This window comes from Vanacampus margaritifer, chromosome 6 (assembly GCF_051991255.1).
Source record: "Vanacampus margaritifer isolate UIUO_Vmar chromosome 6, RoL_Vmar_1.0, whole genome shotgun sequence".
Classification (NCBI taxonomy): Eukaryota; Metazoa; Chordata; class Actinopteri; order Syngnathiformes; family Syngnathidae; genus Vanacampus; species Vanacampus margaritifer.
The window spans coordinates 3396053-3414006 of NC_135437.1; the positions used below are offsets into that span (position 1 = coordinate 3396053).

At 38.8% G+C, this 17954-nt stretch overlaps 1 protein-coding gene and 1 long non-coding RNA gene across 4 annotated transcripts in view; one reads left to right on the forward strand and one right to left on the reverse strand.

Annotated features, from left to right (window-relative positions):
• il34 (interleukin 34) overlaps positions 1-5495 on the reverse strand; it is a 73700-nt gene extending 68205 nt beyond the window's left edge. For all 3 annotated transcript variants that reach the window (XR_013294474.1, XM_077568093.1, XM_077568092.1), the window contains exon 1: positions 5268-5495. The gene's annotated coding sequence lies outside the window, so the exon portion shown is untranslated. The remainder of the gene's footprint in view (positions 1-5267) is intronic.
• A 10511-nt stretch (positions 5496-16006) lies between these two features.
• The window catches only part of LOC144053824 (uncharacterized), a 39763-nt gene continuing 37815 nt past the window's right edge, over positions 16007-17954 (forward strand). Inside the window, exon 1 of the long non-coding RNA XR_013294520.1 lies at positions 16007-16259. This is a non-coding gene — a long non-coding RNA (uncharacterized LOC144053824). The remainder of the gene's footprint in view (positions 16260-17954) is intronic.

Genomic DNA, 17954 nt, shown 5'->3' on the forward strand with positions numbered 1-17954 from the left:
CCTCCTCTCACTCTTACCCTTCTCTTGTTGTCGTTGTCCATTGTTTAATGTTCACCAAACAAAGCAGAGGTTCAAGGCCCTTTCATGCTGCAGTTGTCCTATTTGAATTAGCAAGGAATCTTGGTCTATGTAGTAACGACTTGTATCTGCAGCTCCGTCCTACTTGCTAACAGAGTCTCGCTCAAATACATTGATTTCTCTGTGGCATTTTAAAGTTATTTTGTGTCTCTATGGCGAAAACGCCACAGTTTGTGCCTATATACACATACAGTATATACAAGTATATAAGTCCGTGCTTTTGGCGTGTAACCCACCGGAAAAACTCAAGCCTGGGTAAAAAAAAATATGACGCTTTCAGCAAAGAACCACACTTCTGGAGCGAAGAGGAAACTGACTACTTTATTTAGCGTGGTGAGTGACATAAATAGAATGTATTTTATTGACTCTGGTAAGTTAAAAGCGGAAATTATGTTATTTACGAAATTCGTTATCCGCGCATCGCGGGTCGAATGGAATATTCCAATTGAGCACAAATGACCAGGTAAACAAAAGTAACTGTCCACCAGACATGTAAATGTGTTACCTCGATTGTTTCACAAACCGAAATTCTGACCTTAACCTGAATATTGACTGCATGCAAGCATTTGCAGCACACTGAAGTGCAAAACTGAAAACCCAATTATAAAAATGCAACACACAATGTGAATGGCAATGCCTCATGAGAAAACTGATTTTTCCTTTTGGAAAATGGGTGTGTTCTTCAAACATAAAATATCACACAAGTATGCAACAAATCACTGTTTTATTTACAGTGTTTCCGTGCACAGGCATTTCTAATGAAAATGTATGTAAAAAAAAAAAAAAAAGTCAAAAGGTTACAATTTTGTACACCCCCTCCCCCTTCTCCCCCTTCACAGGAAGAATTAGACATCAAGTCTCCTGTTTCTATCTGGCCAGAGGGCCTCATCCACATCCCAGAGGATGGTCTCTCTGGTAAGGCACCTCTGAAAAAATCTCTTCGAGTGCCTCATAGTTAGTTCTCCTGATTGAAAATAGCTCACCAGACCTGGGTGTTTACAGATTTGCATAATTGGGTGTTGTGGGTTGATGCTTTGAGATTTCATTTGGGGAGTGTGTGCAACAACTGACCATTGTGTGTACTGCTTTGACAAGGTGATGTGTAACGAGGGAGTGTTTAGATGTGTTTAGTGTTTAGCTGAGGAATTGGTACTTGAGGTGAGGGTTTTGCAAACTGTGCCATATTATCGAGTGGTGTGTGTTACGAACTGTGAAAAACTGTAACTCATGACTCATGACTTCCTACGTTGTTGAAAAGGAGACCGGTGGTGTGATGTGGCAGGAAGCCAGCCAGTTGCTCAACAAGTTAAATAACTGTTGATGGTTTCACAACATGCAGTGATACACTCAAACGCTAAATGGTTCATATGTTGGACACATTTCAGTTCAAATGAATGTCTATTTGGTGAATGTGTCGCTTCTATCGGAAAATGACACTGGAGAGTAAGAAATGACTAACGATGATGAAGGAACTCATGCACCTTTGCCAATTATCCTGGCACATTCCATTCTTATATGCAGAATTCTAATCCACTACAAAAAGATGTCTGAAAACATCCAACACTTGTGTCGTAAAATATAAATTTGAAATCCAAACTACAAAGTTTCCCAGCACAAAAGACTTCTACTTATGTTTTTTTTGGTCATCTATTTATGAGCAACTTTCATCCATGCGCTATCCATGTGGAAGCACACACAATTAAATGGTGGACTTGACGGTGAATAGTAGATGGAAGGCTTGAGAAAATGAATTTACGAGACGCATCATCAGTGGTGTTCCTCTGGGTCACAGGGTGTTTCGGCCTTTTACACTATACACCCTCCCCAGAGGAAGCCAGCTGCAGGATGATCAATCCTGAGCTTGCGTCCCATATATTATAAAATTATAAACCATGTAATCAAATTTTGTGGTGTACTTAAGATGTCAAGCTACATTATGTGCAAACTGTGCTAAAAAGGAAATGCACACTCAAAACAAAAGTGCATCGGCCAAAACCAGAAGCCACACTTTACAATGCAAATTTCAAAATAAAATACAATCAATACACCCGTGATCAAATATGATTTGTTTTTTGGTTATTTACAATACATGCAATCTAAACAAGAATAACAGACTAGAAAATGCCATTTCTGGAGAAATTGCGTGTGAAAGCTGTAAGGCTAAATGAAAACCTGTGGAATAGATGGAGGAGCTCATGGTATAAAATGGTGGAATATATTGAAGTTGGAATGAAGTGAAACGGATGAAAAATGTGGAAGTAAATGTGAAATGTGGAATCTCCTATTAAGAATTTGTGGGGAAAAGTAGGGTACAAAATGAGGAATTGTGGGTAAGGCGTGAATTTTGGTACTGAAAGAAATGGAAGCGCTCATGGTATGAATTTGTGGAATATATTGAAGTTGGATCGAAGTGAATGGGATGAAAAATGTGGAAGTAAATGTGAAATGTAGAATCTCCCAATAAGAATGAATGGGGAAAAAGAGGGTACAAAATCGGGAATCGTGGGTAAGGCATGAATATTTGGAATAAGAAAAATACACCCTAGAATGGCGTGAATTTTTGGAATATGTTCAAACTGGAATGAGGAGAATCTGATGAATTTTGTGGAAGAAGATAGATGCCGAAAAAGTGGGGAGTTTGAAGTTGAGGAATAACATGTGTGAAGGCCACAGCCTTCGCACAATTATGACAAATTGTGGGGCAGAACTCTCACCTCTTCTCGCACACCAACAAAGCAAATGTCTCTAAGGCAAAAAGCGTCATTTGACGTTAATACATCTTCTTGACAGGAGTTATATACATTTAGTACACTAGATGCTCCTGCATTGAAAAGGGCAGCGCAATTTTGAAAAAATCTTCTTAGTCTTTTGCCACTTCCTTGCGTCATTTCCAACCCAAAATAAATTTCATTTCACTCAAAATAAGTCCAGTGTATGAACACTTTTGTACAAGGCTAAAACCCCACAGATAAATAAAGGCAATTTACAAAAGAAGTGGAACCATTTATGGTGGTTTAACCCTGAGGGGCAAACGCAAAACACATGAGTATGTAGACATGGATTTTAAAAGACCAGCAGTGAACCTCAGAAGTTTCAAGCTTACGCTCTGCTGAATGTGATTGACTGTTTTTTTGCATTTGCATCATGATTTGATGACAAAGCAGTGACGACAGGGGTTTACGAAGAACTCTTTTTACGATGACAGCTCTTCTATGGGAGCTTTTACCACCTCTCTGATGTCATATTGTTAATACTGATCAACCACAACGCAGTTCTCAGTACTCAGATATCAATCACAAAGCAACGGCGTAACTGGCAAGCTGATGGTTCAAGTCAAACACAAGCAACACAAGCCACGTTTGAACCAGTTAGGAACTTGTTTTAAAAAAAGGTCACAACTTTGGCAATCTCTGAATTTTTTATTGCAGTGCTATATTTCAAGACCACAAAATTATTTTAAAGTTTAAAAAGGTTCATCAGAAAGACTAATGATAGAAAAGCATATCTGGCATATTTGAAAATGAGATTTTCTTGGTTGACCAGAAGGGAAATTTAAAATCTTATTTTTTACATCAACCCTGGTCCTTGGGCCCGGCACCATATCCAGTCTGTTTTCCATGTCTCCCAATTCCACACGCAGGTGATTCCAATAACAGCTCATCAGTAAGCCTAACAACGACCCTCATCTGCGTGTGGAATAGATGGACATGCAAAACAGGCTGGATAGTGTGCCCTGAGGACCAGGGATGAGAAACACTGTTTTACGTTATATGGTGAAAACATAGTGAGGTAATCTATTCTATTCCCACAAAAATCTGTATTTTTAGGATACTCTTTTTCTTTAAGGGATGGGCCGATTTACAATCAGGAACAAGAAAGTGTAAATTAGAAGAATATAAAATTGCCATTAATTTCATGCAATCTTGAGTAAAAATGCCATTGGGATATACAGGTTTTTCTTTAAAATTATCTGTCATTGTTTTGTTTTTGTTTTTTTTTGGGGGGGGGGGGGATTTTATTTAGCAAAAGTACTAGTGGTATCGGCATTTGGAATTGGTATCAGTGACTACTCAAGAGTTTTAGTAAGTTAGTGTTAGAGTTAGTGAATTAGTGGTCTTGAATATCCCTAGTCTGTTTGTAACAACAATTACAATGTTTTAAAACTTCTTTAGATAAAACTGAATCAGCAGCAAATCAAATGTTTACAGGCTCTGATGCCTCAAATGACAATTAAATCAATATCCAATTATACGCACTCAACTCGACAAACTATTCTTCACAGTCAATTAATCAAGAAATTATTTATTATTTAGAGATTATCATGTCTAGCACGGATTAAAGCAACACACAAATACATTTTACAGTTCATACTTAGCTCATATAACAACTCTTCTGGCGCACACGCACACGCATGTGCGCACACACACACGCACGCACGCACACACACACACACACACACACACACACACACACACACAGGTCATGCTTGCTGCCTAACACAAAGAGTTGCATAGACACCTGGCCAAACTTAGAAAGTGAACATTATGCACCAATACAATCAGTAATGTGAAAATGCTGCAGGTGATTCACCTTAAGCAGAGTCTTGTTTGTTCTTGTAAGGATCATTGGCAGTGACCTTTAAATTCATATATTGAATTTAGTATTGTTTTTCAAACAGCCAGAGAAAATTGTCTTATTAAGAAACATGCACTCAAAATTAAACTTAAGCTAAACCACTTATTGGTGTTAACATACACTAGGCTAATAATAACAAAATTCAAGTCTTAATGCTAACTGGTCAAATTGGCAACATCAAAAAGTGCCACACTCCAGCAAAATGCAATCCATACACATGTGCAACATTATAAAGACGACAAACATTAAGCTTCATCTACAGCCTCAAAGTGGATTGAATTAAAACCATGTGCATCAAAACGTCCATCCATTCATTTTCTAAACCCATGTCCTCACTCGCATTTTAAATTCAGCTTACTTACAGCTCCGATATTTACGTTACCTTTTGTAACACATTATGCCTCAAGTGAGCTTAGTCATGGTTTCATAAGTCTCTACTCAACACTATGTTTCCAGTATGTATACACAGCCATAGATACACAATGAGTCACCATTGCACCTGAGTAGAGTGAACGTGGAAAAACGCCTGAATACTGTTCCAAATTGGCACGCACCTTTCCCTGGCCTTTGCTCCCAATGCCGTTTAACTTCAGTCAGGTGCGCCCAGCTCCAATCCTGGCTCAGTGAGTCGATAGCAAATCCGATCAAGAGATAGTCTATACAAAGTGTTTATTTAAGGGAAGTCCATCACTTGCTCCGCGCGTTCTGCCTGCGTTCTCTATGTGTGCGCAGAGACTGCAGACTGTGCGGAGAAGACCAGCGCGCAACAGGTTGTCCTCGTGTTCTGCCTTCGATTTCGTCAAGTTTGCAGTTGCGCACCGACATTCGGCCTGTTTCAAAATAAACGTCGTTTCACGCTTGCTCATCAAAAGTAGTATGGAGTCTAACACCCAAAATACACATCTCATGTACAAAATGGTGTTTGTATAGGAGATAAACTGAATTTATAGTAAATACAAGTGCTAACAATTGAACTATTGTTCTCTCCAAATACAAAGCAGCACTGGTTAAATTAAATGAATACAGCTTTATATGTAAAGGGTTGCAGTATTATCCACGTCAACTAATAACAGTAGCCTAAACTGCAACTCACTGGAACCTTACCAGTTGGATATGGAGGTAAATATGGTGCAAAACTAACTTGTGAAAAAAATTTGTACCTGTAGAAAAAAAGTCTAAATTTGTATCTGTAAAAGTCGTGATTTGTACCTGTAAAAAAACTAATAAATTGTATCTGTAAAAAAAATGTTCGCCCGCCCAAATCCTCCAGAGCCCGCCCTCTTCTTCTACGAGTACAAATCACGGCGCTCTACAAGTACGAATCAGTTTTGCTACATTTGTAGCGAGATAAATGGTGCAAAACTCACGTCACTGGACAGCAGCAGAAAAACCACTTGTGACCCCTAGTGGCGACTTCTTTGACTACAAGTTGTCATTTCTACAGGTACAAATCACAACTTTTACAGATACAAATTTACACTTTTTGTACAGGTACAAAAAAAATTTTTGTACAGGTACAAATCATGACTTTTACAGGTACAAATTTGTTTTTACAGATACAATTTTTTTTTTACAGATACAAACTTTTTGTTTACTGTACAGGTACACTTTTTTTTTACAGATACAATTTTTTTTTCCAGGTACACATTTTTTTTACAGGTACAAATCACGACTTTTACAGATACAAATTTAGACTTTTTTCTACAGGTACAAAAAAAATTCACAAGTTAGTTTTGCACCATATTTACCTCCATAGTTGGACTATCCATACATTTGATCTTTGACCAATGACCACCTACTTTGTCACGTAACGTAAACCTATGTTAACCGTACTGTTAACCTATGTAAATACAGATTGTGTAAATTCAAATTTCACAGTGTGGCTATTACTTTGAAAGGACAACCGGGTTTGATTGGTATTTGGATGGTGAGCTTACTACAGCACAGAAACCCCATTCGTCTTCGAGCTCACAAGCCGCGCGCCCGACTTCACATGTTTTCTTTCACTTTCCGTCCATACTGCTGCGAGACCCCCAGCTGACACATTTAAATCACACTCTCATCGCACTTCCTAGTCGTCTTGTTTGTGTAGGTATGTTTCAATCTCGATGTACTCTGGCAAAAACAACACGCCGTATGTGTGATGATGGATGTTAAGCGCGCTTCTTCCAACCGTGTGATTTAACAGACAGCGAGTGAATTTTCAGTTCGCCCCTCATGCCTGCTGGATTGTAATGACGTTTGACCTCTGTGTTTGAAACATGAGACAAATCAGTGACAGCATTCTGAAAATTCCCTGGGGGAGCTGCTGGCGAAGACAAGACACAGCCTTGTACAGCCGCAAAGGCAAATGCCACTTAAGGCTCAGCTTCTAAAGGCAAAATATGGCCACTGTGAAATTAAATTTAGGCTAAATGCTCAACTCTGATGTATCCCTCAACTTGGGTAAATGCACTCAACATTAGGTATCAGGAGACAGGAGCTGTTCTGGGGTCAGAGGTTTAGGGATACTGCTTTGAATTTAACAGCTTTGTACATTTAACCAGTGTGTGTGTGTGTGTGTGGGGGGGGGGTTAAGTGGTTGGGTTGTTACTGACAAATTATGTTATTTTTTTCGTTGTAAACACTAATCAGTGAGTGATTTACGCCAGGATCCCTGTATGGGACAATGAGGGCCTATATAGCAAAGCACGGACTTCATTGTTTGAATCAACCATTCACATATACTACTCACAAAAAGTTAGGAATATTTGGCTTTCAGGTAAAATTTATGGAAAATATAAAAAGTTCACGCAAACAGTGATAACATATCATGAAAGTAGGATATTTAAGTAGAAGGATGCACTGGTGATTTAATCATCTCAAGCAATTGAAACAAACGTTAACAATGGTGAGTACGCCACAACAAGTCTCATGTGCCCTTGAGCATCAATTACTGCTCAACAACGATGTCTCATGCTGTTCACAAGTTGACACATGAGGCATGGCATCCCACTCTTCTTGAAGGGCAGCCCTCAGGTCATTGAGGTTCTGGGGTGCTGAGTTTCCAGCCTCTACACGGCGACTGAGCTGATCCCACAGGTTTTCAATAGGATTCAGGTCTGGAGAAAGTTAAGGCCATTCCATTTGAGGTAAGCCAGTCTCCAACAGCCATTCCCTGATGATGCCACCTCCATGAGCAGGAACATTGTTGTTTGTGAATTTTGCCGTTAAGCTTCTCGTTAGAGAACAGCAATTTGTGCAAATTGTTATAAATGTATTTTTCCACACTGGCCCAACTGACCCATTTCCTCCCTGCTTGACACTCAGCATTAAGGGTTGGAATTGGGGGGGTAAGACCACTAAATGATTCCCGAGTGCGGCCCCTGCTGCTGCTCAAAGCTCCCTCAGGGGATGGGCCAAATGCGGCAAATTTTGCCCCACTTAGGTGGATGTGACAATCAGTGGTACTTCAACAGTTCCTGAAAGTTTAGGGTCAATATATCCTATTTCCTATAGTACTGGTTGCTATGGACATTTGAAAAATGTTCGTGCCAAAACTTTAAATGTGTTTTTCTCTAAAAAGGAATTTGAACCTGCCAATACTGAAATTGCTGTGATTACCTCAATTATTTTTTAGGTACTTCCATGTATTGTTTATCATTTTAAGGGGAATTATGTGTAGAATTAGAATACATGAATATTTCAATTTTCATTTTCTGTGACATAAGCCTGATTTTGTGAAAACACATTTAACACAATTACAAACCAATGATTTTAGACCAGGGGCGTGCGGTCGGAGTAGACAATGCTGCCTTTCTGTCCTAGCATGTGAAGAATTAAAAAAAAGCCAAGCAAAAAAGACTAATTATATTTTAGTTATAGGTTCTATGCATTCAATTTCTTTTTTTTTTTCATCCCAATAATGTCAATGATTTCATCATTTGCATATTTCCTGTTCAAATACATGGCCAAGAAGGCAAGAGTTGTGTTACACATCACTCTTGTCAAAACTCTAAACACATGTACATAAACCATCATATGTTACCATAGGACATACACACGTGGGCAGCATTTTCACATTGAAAACAAACAAACAAACTAGGTATCGGTACGGTATCGGCATAAGCCGATACTGCAAAACTGGGTATCGGAATTGGTATCGAGGGCACAAAAACAGTATCGCAACAACACTAACTGTAAGCCTAAAAAAAAAGACACATAAAACTTACTGTAAAGTTAAATAAATAAGTAAATAAATAAATTGCCGAGTTCAGGGGTAGGCAACCCTGGTCCTAGAGACCCGCAGTCCTGTGTGTTTTAGATGTCTCCCTCGTCCAACATAGGTGAGGATTATCAGGCTTCTCAGCGCACTTGCTGATGAGCTGATCATTTGAACTGATTTAATTCATTTAAACTTTTCTCCACTTCTGGATAACATTTATAGTGACTTGGAGCGCTGGAATAATCTTCCTATTTCTCTAATAGGACGAATAGCCACCATTAAAATGAAAGTTTTACCCAAAATAAACTATTTTTTCTCAATGATTCCATTTAAACCTACGGCTAACTGGTTCCAGTTGTTGGACTCAGCCGTTACAAAATTTTACTGGAATAAAAAAAAAGCAAAGATTAGTCTATCTACTCTTCAGAAAAGTAAATCCAAAGGTGGTCTAAAGGCACCAAATTTTAGGTACTACTATATAGCTAACCAGCTACAATATATCGTTCTATGGGCACAACCCAACAGAGACACTAACTGTTGGCTGGAACTAGAACAGAAGGATTGTAATAACCTCAAACTTCTAGATTTACTCTTTATTACAACATCGATTAAGCGACATAATTGTTTTAAAAACCCAATGATTTCCGCCACCCTGACTGCCTGGTGGAAGGCACTAGAAATTACAAAAGCCCAACTGGAGCCCTGTGGGCTTTCTCCCCTATGGCATAACCCCGACTTTCAACTTAACAACCAACCATTTTATTTAGGTGTGTGGGAGCAGAAAGGAATTACACATCTCCACCATCTCTTCTCAGATAATATGTTTATATCATATACATCCTTGCTCCAAAAATACAAAATAAAAAACGGAAATTTTTTACATTATCTACAAGTTAAAAATATGATAAAGAAAAAAATTCCAACACTTCGGGGTACGCTCCAACCGCTTGTTTTAGCTAAAGATATTAACAAGCTTTCTCCGACAACAACAAAAAAACTTTCAAAAATATATAAGTTACTTTCATATACTGATAAAATGTCTTTACCCATCTCAAAATGGGAGACAGACTTGTCTATAGCACCGGAATCTGACTTTTGGATTCAAGTTTGTGAAAACGTATTTAAAATGACAAAACACACAAATTTACAACTTATCCAATATAAAATTATTTATAGAGCATACATTACTCAATATATGATAAAGAAAATGGGACTCTCAGACTCCGACATTTGTCTCCAATGTTTACAAAACACTACAGACACTTATGTTCATGCTTTATGGTTATGTACTCCGGTTATGTATTTCTGGACTAAAGTCTTAGAAAAACTTTCCGCTATTTTGGATTGTAGGATACCTATATCTCCAAACTTGTGTTTGCTCGGTGACCTAACAACAACTGACTTACCACATAAACAATTTCAATCTACACTTGTAGCCCTTACTATCGCAAAAAAAACAATTCTTGTTAACTGGAAAAATAAACAAACTCTGAATATCGACCAATGGTCTAACATCCTCTTAAATCACATTTTAATGGAAAAAATATCTGCCTCAAATAAAAACCAAATATCAAAATTTATAGAAACATGGTCTATGTATATAGAATTTTTTAACCTAATTCTGGTTACTTAATTCTGCCTGTTAGCGAGAGCCACCACATCGTGATAACTTACATTGATGTTTCTGCATTTGGCAATTTATTATTATATTATATTATTAGTATGGAATTTTTTTTAATAGGTTTTAGGTGAACTAATGAATACACACACACTCGCACGCACGCACGCACACACACACACGCACATACACATACTCACCCACATACAAAAAAAAAATATATATATATATATATATATATATATATATATATATATAAAAGGAGAGCAATGATGACATGTCAAATCGAATGAACAATACTGAGCTCTCCAAGAAAAAAAAGGCAATACCCTCGCTGGATTTTTTTCCTTTTTTGTGCTTTTTTTCATTATACCTATTGTCTTGTTGATAGGCCTCCGTCAGTATCAATCCATGGTTGATGACATTATCAACTGGTGTTGCAAAAATTTTATTTGACAAATTGATCAGTTTGTCTACAATAAAGCAATCATGTGTTGAAACAGCTAATGTGCGTGTGCTTAATCAACTGGCTCATGCTTGTGGTGATTTGTCAGTCAGTGTTTTGGAATTGCAAAGAAGTGACATTATGACATACTTCTATGTCTAATGTATTAAAGTGTGTTCAGTGTTTCACAAATCACTGTGTGTATTGTTCTTCAAAAAGTGTTTAGCTGACTGTGTTTACAGTGGTGAAAATCTGGTCCATTGTTTTGCACCTTCAGTGTAAAGTGTTGATAATTATGTTATTATTTTGTTTTTAAAGTGTATTCAATTGTTTAATAAAATAAAATAACAACTGTAAGTGTTATGGTTGTGTTTTCATTTTCAGTCTCCGATTGAGTAGAGGGGCGTGTCCTCCTGCGCCACACCTGTTTCTCATTCACAGTCATAAGAACTGGAACTGCCGACACTCCTCGTCGGAGTATTGACCTTGCTACGTCCTCGCCCAAGAGCTTTATTCTGACTTTTTGTTCCAAATTCCTATTTTCGTTTCTTGTTTCCTCGGTTTATTTCCTGAGTGGTTGTTAACCACGCGTTGAGCCCTTTTTGCTCCGTAGTTTTGTGTTTCCTCAGCTTTATGCTTGAGTGATTGGTATCCATGTGTTGTTTTTCCCACGTCGCTTTTAGTTTATCCGCTTTGTATAGCTCGTTTTGTATTTTGTTTTTTCTTATTTGCTTTGTGCGTTTCTCTAGTCCTCGGGTGTATTTTTGTTACTTTATTTTCCTTGCATACTTTGCAAGCGACTTTTATTTTATTAGCTGTTTTTCTCCTGGCTTCGTCCAGCACTTAGTGTCATAGAATTCTGTTGTGTACAATTACATTTGTCAATCCACACCCTTTGTGTGTCTGAGTTTGTGGGATCCACTATCCGGTTATTCCGGAAATCATTACAGTAAGAAAGGCAAAATTGTTTACTCATGTTAGTGCTCAGTTCACCTATAATTTCCTGTTCAATTGAATGGCATCGGGTTATTTGTTTGCATACATCAAGCCATCTTTAGTTGGCACTAAGGAGCACTATTCTTTTGTCTCAGTATCAGGTCAGTGACAGCTCAGCTTTAAAAGGTGGGCTAAGGCAATGCCCGAGTCTGTAATCATCATGTTTGGACAGCACGTTACACATTCTGCACGCGTTTGCCTCTAGCTGTTACTGCATCATGGACTTTATAGGGGAACTCACATGAGAGAATCACCAACATAGATATGGTTTGTTCAAACCAAATGGGGATTTTCCTTTAAGCATCATTTCCATGCTTCATTTGACTCACCTATTATGGCTGTCATGTCAAACATGATAAATGATTTGGGGTTATTGAATAACAAACGGCGAGCCCCAAATGGAAAAGTTTCAAAGGACAGGAAAGAACAGCCGACTCATATAAACCATTAAGAATGCTGCTGGTAGTCAACAGGAAGTATTATAATCACCCGTCACACAAAAAGGAGTTCAAGTACAATGTGAGACACAAGATTCCCTAGATTACTATTTAAATCGTCGAGAGTTAGAAATAATAAGAGCATTCAATTAGTTAAAATGAACTTCGAAATCTCACAGTTTTAAAGCATCTTGACTGAAAACTAATGTAACTACATTGTTCTTCAAGATTTGATTAACATGATGTAAATTAATATAGCAAAAAGGGAAAAAATTAACAGAGAAATTATTAAAATATTATTTTATTCAGCAGTACAACAAATTTCTAACTATTTTATAAAAAAAACAAAAAAAACAATGACCTACTATAAAATGGACCCATTGGGAATAATGAGTATGCCTTAAAATGCAAATGCACATTGTAACAATCCATAGTGTGGCGCCTCCTTGTTTTTGTTGTGCATATGAAGCACTATTTAGTTTTGGCCATTATTGGTTTTGACGCTGTGGATGTGTATGCTTATCGTGAGGCGTGGTGGCGCCGACAAGCCCACCGACTTCCAGTTTCTTTGTTGCTCACCAGTTTTTGCTGTCCAGTGCGCCGTCCATGGCCGATCAGCCACTGCGCATTACAGCATGATCAAAAGATAACACACTTACTGCTGCTTAGGTATGATGGCCACATGGAGCCACAATACTGACAAAAAGATTTGGTATTGGGAAAAAAATTGTCATTGTGGAAAAAGTTGCATTGACATTGAAACAAGTATTGACATTGTAAAACAAGTATTGGCATTGTAAAAGGTTGTATTGGAAAAATAAAATACAGACATTAAAAAACACTATTTTCTTTAAGCATATTTTTTTGTATTATAATGTCCTTTTCAATGCTAATCTGCAGATATATTTCTTTTACACTCTTTTTTTTCTGAGTGTCACAGGTTTTCAGTTTCAACTCTTTGGTTTTCAGTTTTATTTGCCTTGAGCCGACAGAGGGCGCTCTCCTCTCTCCTCTCCTGAAAAGCTGGAAAGCGTTCTCTCGCTCAAAGTCCCGCCCCCAACCCCACCCCTCCACATTAAAACACTGCCAATAAATTGAAACTGAAAAAAAGAGAAGTTAAACTGAAAACCAGAGAGTTGAAACTGAAAACCTGTGACACTCAGAATTAAAGTGTAAAAAAAAAAATCTGCAGTTTGGCATTGAAGAGGACATCATAATACAAAAAAATATGCTTAAAGAAAATAGTGGGGGGGGGGGGTGGTTATGTATGTATTTTATTTTTCAATACAACCTTTTATATAACTGCTACTTGTTTCAATGTCAATGCAACTTTTTCCACAATTACATTTTTTTCTCCAATACCAAATCTATTGTCATTGTGGCTCCATAGTCACACAGCTAGTTAGCAGCGACTAAACTGCTAATGCTACAGTGGCAGCCTGTGCAGACACTGCTCTCATGATCATGTTTTCCATATCAACACTTGGATGGTAATTGTTCAAAGAATTCAACAGGATTGTTGTGTTGCCTGTTTTCGAGGACATACTGTAACTTTCACAAAGGCTATATAGCTTCATTTTAGGAAGATAGCGCAAAGTCATAGCTGCCCATCAGTTGCGTGTTAAACCAGAGTAAAGAAAGAAAAACTTAACTCTTGAATCTTGACTCACACTCCTGACCATTCTCCATCTATTTAGCTACAATATTCCACTGCTTCATCTTGATTCGATACAGTTTATGGAGATGCTATCAGGTCCAACAACTGACTGGTCCATTTTGCCACAAACAGCCATCAGATTATATGAAGATATTTTTAAAACTGATTGGCAGCCCATTTGCCAGAGGATTGAAGCAGCAAATGGACAGCTGCTGTTTTTTTTTCCCCAATCATGCTATTTTCTAACTCCCCTAAAGCCAAAACAGAAGACCATAAAATGTTTTCACTATTGTCTTCATGTTTTGTTTCTGAGGCGCCATCACACATTATAGCCTGTTGAGCGTTTTCAATGCTAAACACCAGTTGTGCTTTGAAACATACATTTAAAAGCATAAATGTGGCTCCACAACCCACTTTGCTTAAATGTCTCTTTCCTGTTTGTTTACAAAAGCTCATCTGCAGCACAACTGCATTGACTAAATTGAGGTCAAACCACTACACCCATCAAGTTGCTACCGAATCATTGCTGTGTAGCCATACGTAGGAACTCATGTTCCTCTTCTCTTCTCTAATGTCTGATAGCATACAGGTTCACTCGCATACCGCTCACCTTTGTGAGTGTTTTTCAGGACAGGGCCAAGAGTCAACATCTCCTCGGGGTGCATTTTACACAACATTTTGATCATCATTGTGGAAATATTTCAAAGCAAATGTCACATGGCAAAACTAGCTTTAAGAAATCCTAATAGATTTACAGCTAGCAGGGAGTCAAAAATTGCATCAATTTTAACAAATGCAAATGCTCTTGTGTAGTTTGCAAAAGCAATGCCTTTGTAGTCAAGTGCATGGTTCAGTCAGATAAAAATATTTTAGTGAGATCAAATATGCTATAATACAAGTATGAATGTATGAATCTACTACAAATGTAACTTTTCTGCTGCTAGGAAATGAAAAAAAGTGACCTTAAGGAGGTTATGTTATGGATGTTCTATTCTTCAATAAACATTTGAAACAAAACGTCTCCTTTGCCGCAAGACATTGTAGTTGAGGAATGGGGGGGCAAGCCCAATATGGGACAAACCCGGGAGCTGCTGCTTACAGGGAGAGCACGCTAACTACTACACAATCGGTTCATATAGGTACAATGGCGCAGAGTTTTAACTTGTAGTTTACGCAAGCATCAGCTGGAGTCTTTCTGGGAATTTAAGACGGTACTTTGGCATTGCAAATGTGAAGGATAATTGATTGCTTTGAATTAATTCGGACAGAATAATTATTGATAAAGGCTACTTCACTATACTGCGAGCATGGAGGTCTCACAGAAAGTGGGTGTGTCTTTAGTCCGCAGAGGCGGAGCGATGGTGGGTCCGCACCCGATGATGTCAAAGATTGAGTACCCGCTCGTTTTCTTGGGTTGGAATGGGCTGGTGCTTAGAGAGCAGAATGACGAAGAACAGGTTTCACCAATTCCGGTCGTCGAAGTCCAGAGTCCTGCAGGTTTAGATGTTTCTGCCTACTAACACACCTGATACTAAAGATCAGGATCGTTATCAGGCATGCCGATGAAGTGATTATATGAATCAGGTGTGCTATTGGGAGGAAACATCTAAGACCTGCAGGACTCCGGACCTCGACGAACGGATTTGGTGAACCCTGACCTCGAATTTCTCTTAGAAGTTTTTATTTCATATTTTACAAGTGCTCAATGTGGCCACCACCGGCAGCACAGACAATATCAAGCCGATATGAGAATTCCTCCCAAACCTCAGGATGTCACGGTCCACGTGCTGTTGATTGCAGCTGTTATTTGATCTTTTCATGTCACCGATATTTACTTGAAATGTTGGAACATCAACATCAATCCCCCCGCGACTCCCCACCCCAAACAACAGGAAAAAGTCACACACTCAGTGAGGTCCGGTTATCTGGCAAGCCAAGAGCACAGAGCAAGGTCTGTTGCACCTCTCCTACCAATTCAGCGCTGAGGCACGTTTTTATTCAGATAAACTCGAACCCCAATAATTCAATGGGGCGGTCCTCCAACTTGTTCAAAAATGGATCATTGAATAACGGCTGCAGAATCAACATGGTGGACCTTGACACCCTGAGTTCTCATCGGCTTGATGGTGTCCGTGCTGCCGGAGGTAGCCACATTGGCCATTTGTAAAACGTGAAGAAAACACTTGAAGGTAAGTACAACTCGTGTCCAAGCTAGAGTGTTCTATTGTTTTTAATTTTTGAAATATTGTGTGATGATTTTGGCGGATTCTTTTTGAATCACCCTTTGAGTTTAAATTTCAGGATGACATTTTTGGGAGCAGATTTCAACTCCTGAAGTGTAATTTTAATAGTTTCAGAGTTAAATTGTGCCTAAACTAGATATTACTGTACAGAGTTGTAGATTAGAGATGTAATTAAGCTCCACCTTTACACCAGCACTTAAGAGTTTTAGAGACGAGTTAGTGCCATTTTCCTTTTCCTCGCTTGTCACAGCAAACACTGACAATTGAACAAAAGGAATTTGGGAACTGGAAGTAATTTTCACTTACAGAAGAGACTTCCCCAAATACTGGTCTGTTAAAATTTGGATTTTAGACCAGTAATAGACCGATGTCACATTAAATTTCATGTGGCTGTAAAGCTCAGTGGTTGGCTGTCTGACTTTGGTTCTATGGTACCCTGGTTCAAACCCCTTTTATGGCAATCCATTTTTAGGAGTCAACTTTTAGCTAGGGCTATATGAGACCCACCTTTAAACCAATGTAGGTTTTAGCTAGGGCCCATATGAAGTCCACCTTGAGCCCATCTGGGCTTGCCCACATGGGGCCACCATGAAATCCCTAGGCAAAATTAACTGGGACCCATTCACCAGCCCATTCCAAACCCATGTGGGTTTTAGTTAGGGCCCATATAAGGCCCACCTTGAGCCCATCTGGGCTTGCCCACATGGGGCCACCATGAAATCCCTGGACAAAATTAACTGGGACCCAGCAGGGCAGCCCAGTTAGGACTCATTGACCAGCCCATATCCAGCCCACATGGGTGTGTTGACAGGGTGTGTTTCACTCTCTGCCACTGCAATCTTATCTTTTGGTGAACCTTTTTTTTTCATAATAGTTGCAATGGTTGCCTGTTTTCGTTTGTTTAATACCATAACTTTGTGTGGATTTCCAAAGCATTATTTTCTCCATATTCTACGGAGATTTTTGCCGGACACAAAACACAAGTGACAGAAACTGGTCTTCCTGGGTCGGACATTCCTATTCAAACTCTGAACGTGTATATCGGGGGGGTTACGTGCCAATGGCTTACCGTACATAAATTGGCTGTTTCTCCGTCCTCTGTCAGTTGTCTCTCCTTCCATTTCAACTTAAGTCACCAAAACTTAGTGAGAAGAAGACAATGCCGGCTTGATATATTTCTCTTCTGTCAAGTTTACCTCCCTGCTTGGCTTGCGTGAGCCACTTTCAGCTGGTGGAGCGTGCGTGAATAACCAAGAAGCACGGGGGACATTTTTAGACTACAGGATGAAGGAAACCAAATGGGATTTCTGCATATTTTCCTAAAAAACGTGACAAATTGTATCCTTGGAGCCATTTTAAATTTTCCAGGTCAGGGCATCTGGTAAAAAAACACAAAAAAAACACAACAATTCTGGGAGAAACAGGATGGGTGGCAGCTCTAGATTTGATCGATGCTGCCAAAAAGCCGAAGGGGGATTTGAGAATCCAAGCCTTTGGTTTCCCTGTTCTACCAAATGCAGCACTCACTCAACATGTATCCTGTCATGTGCTAAGGCACATGATCCATTGATGTCCCTATACACGTTCGAGAACCAACAGTAACTAAGAATGCTGTTATATTTACTAGAAGCTAGACACAAA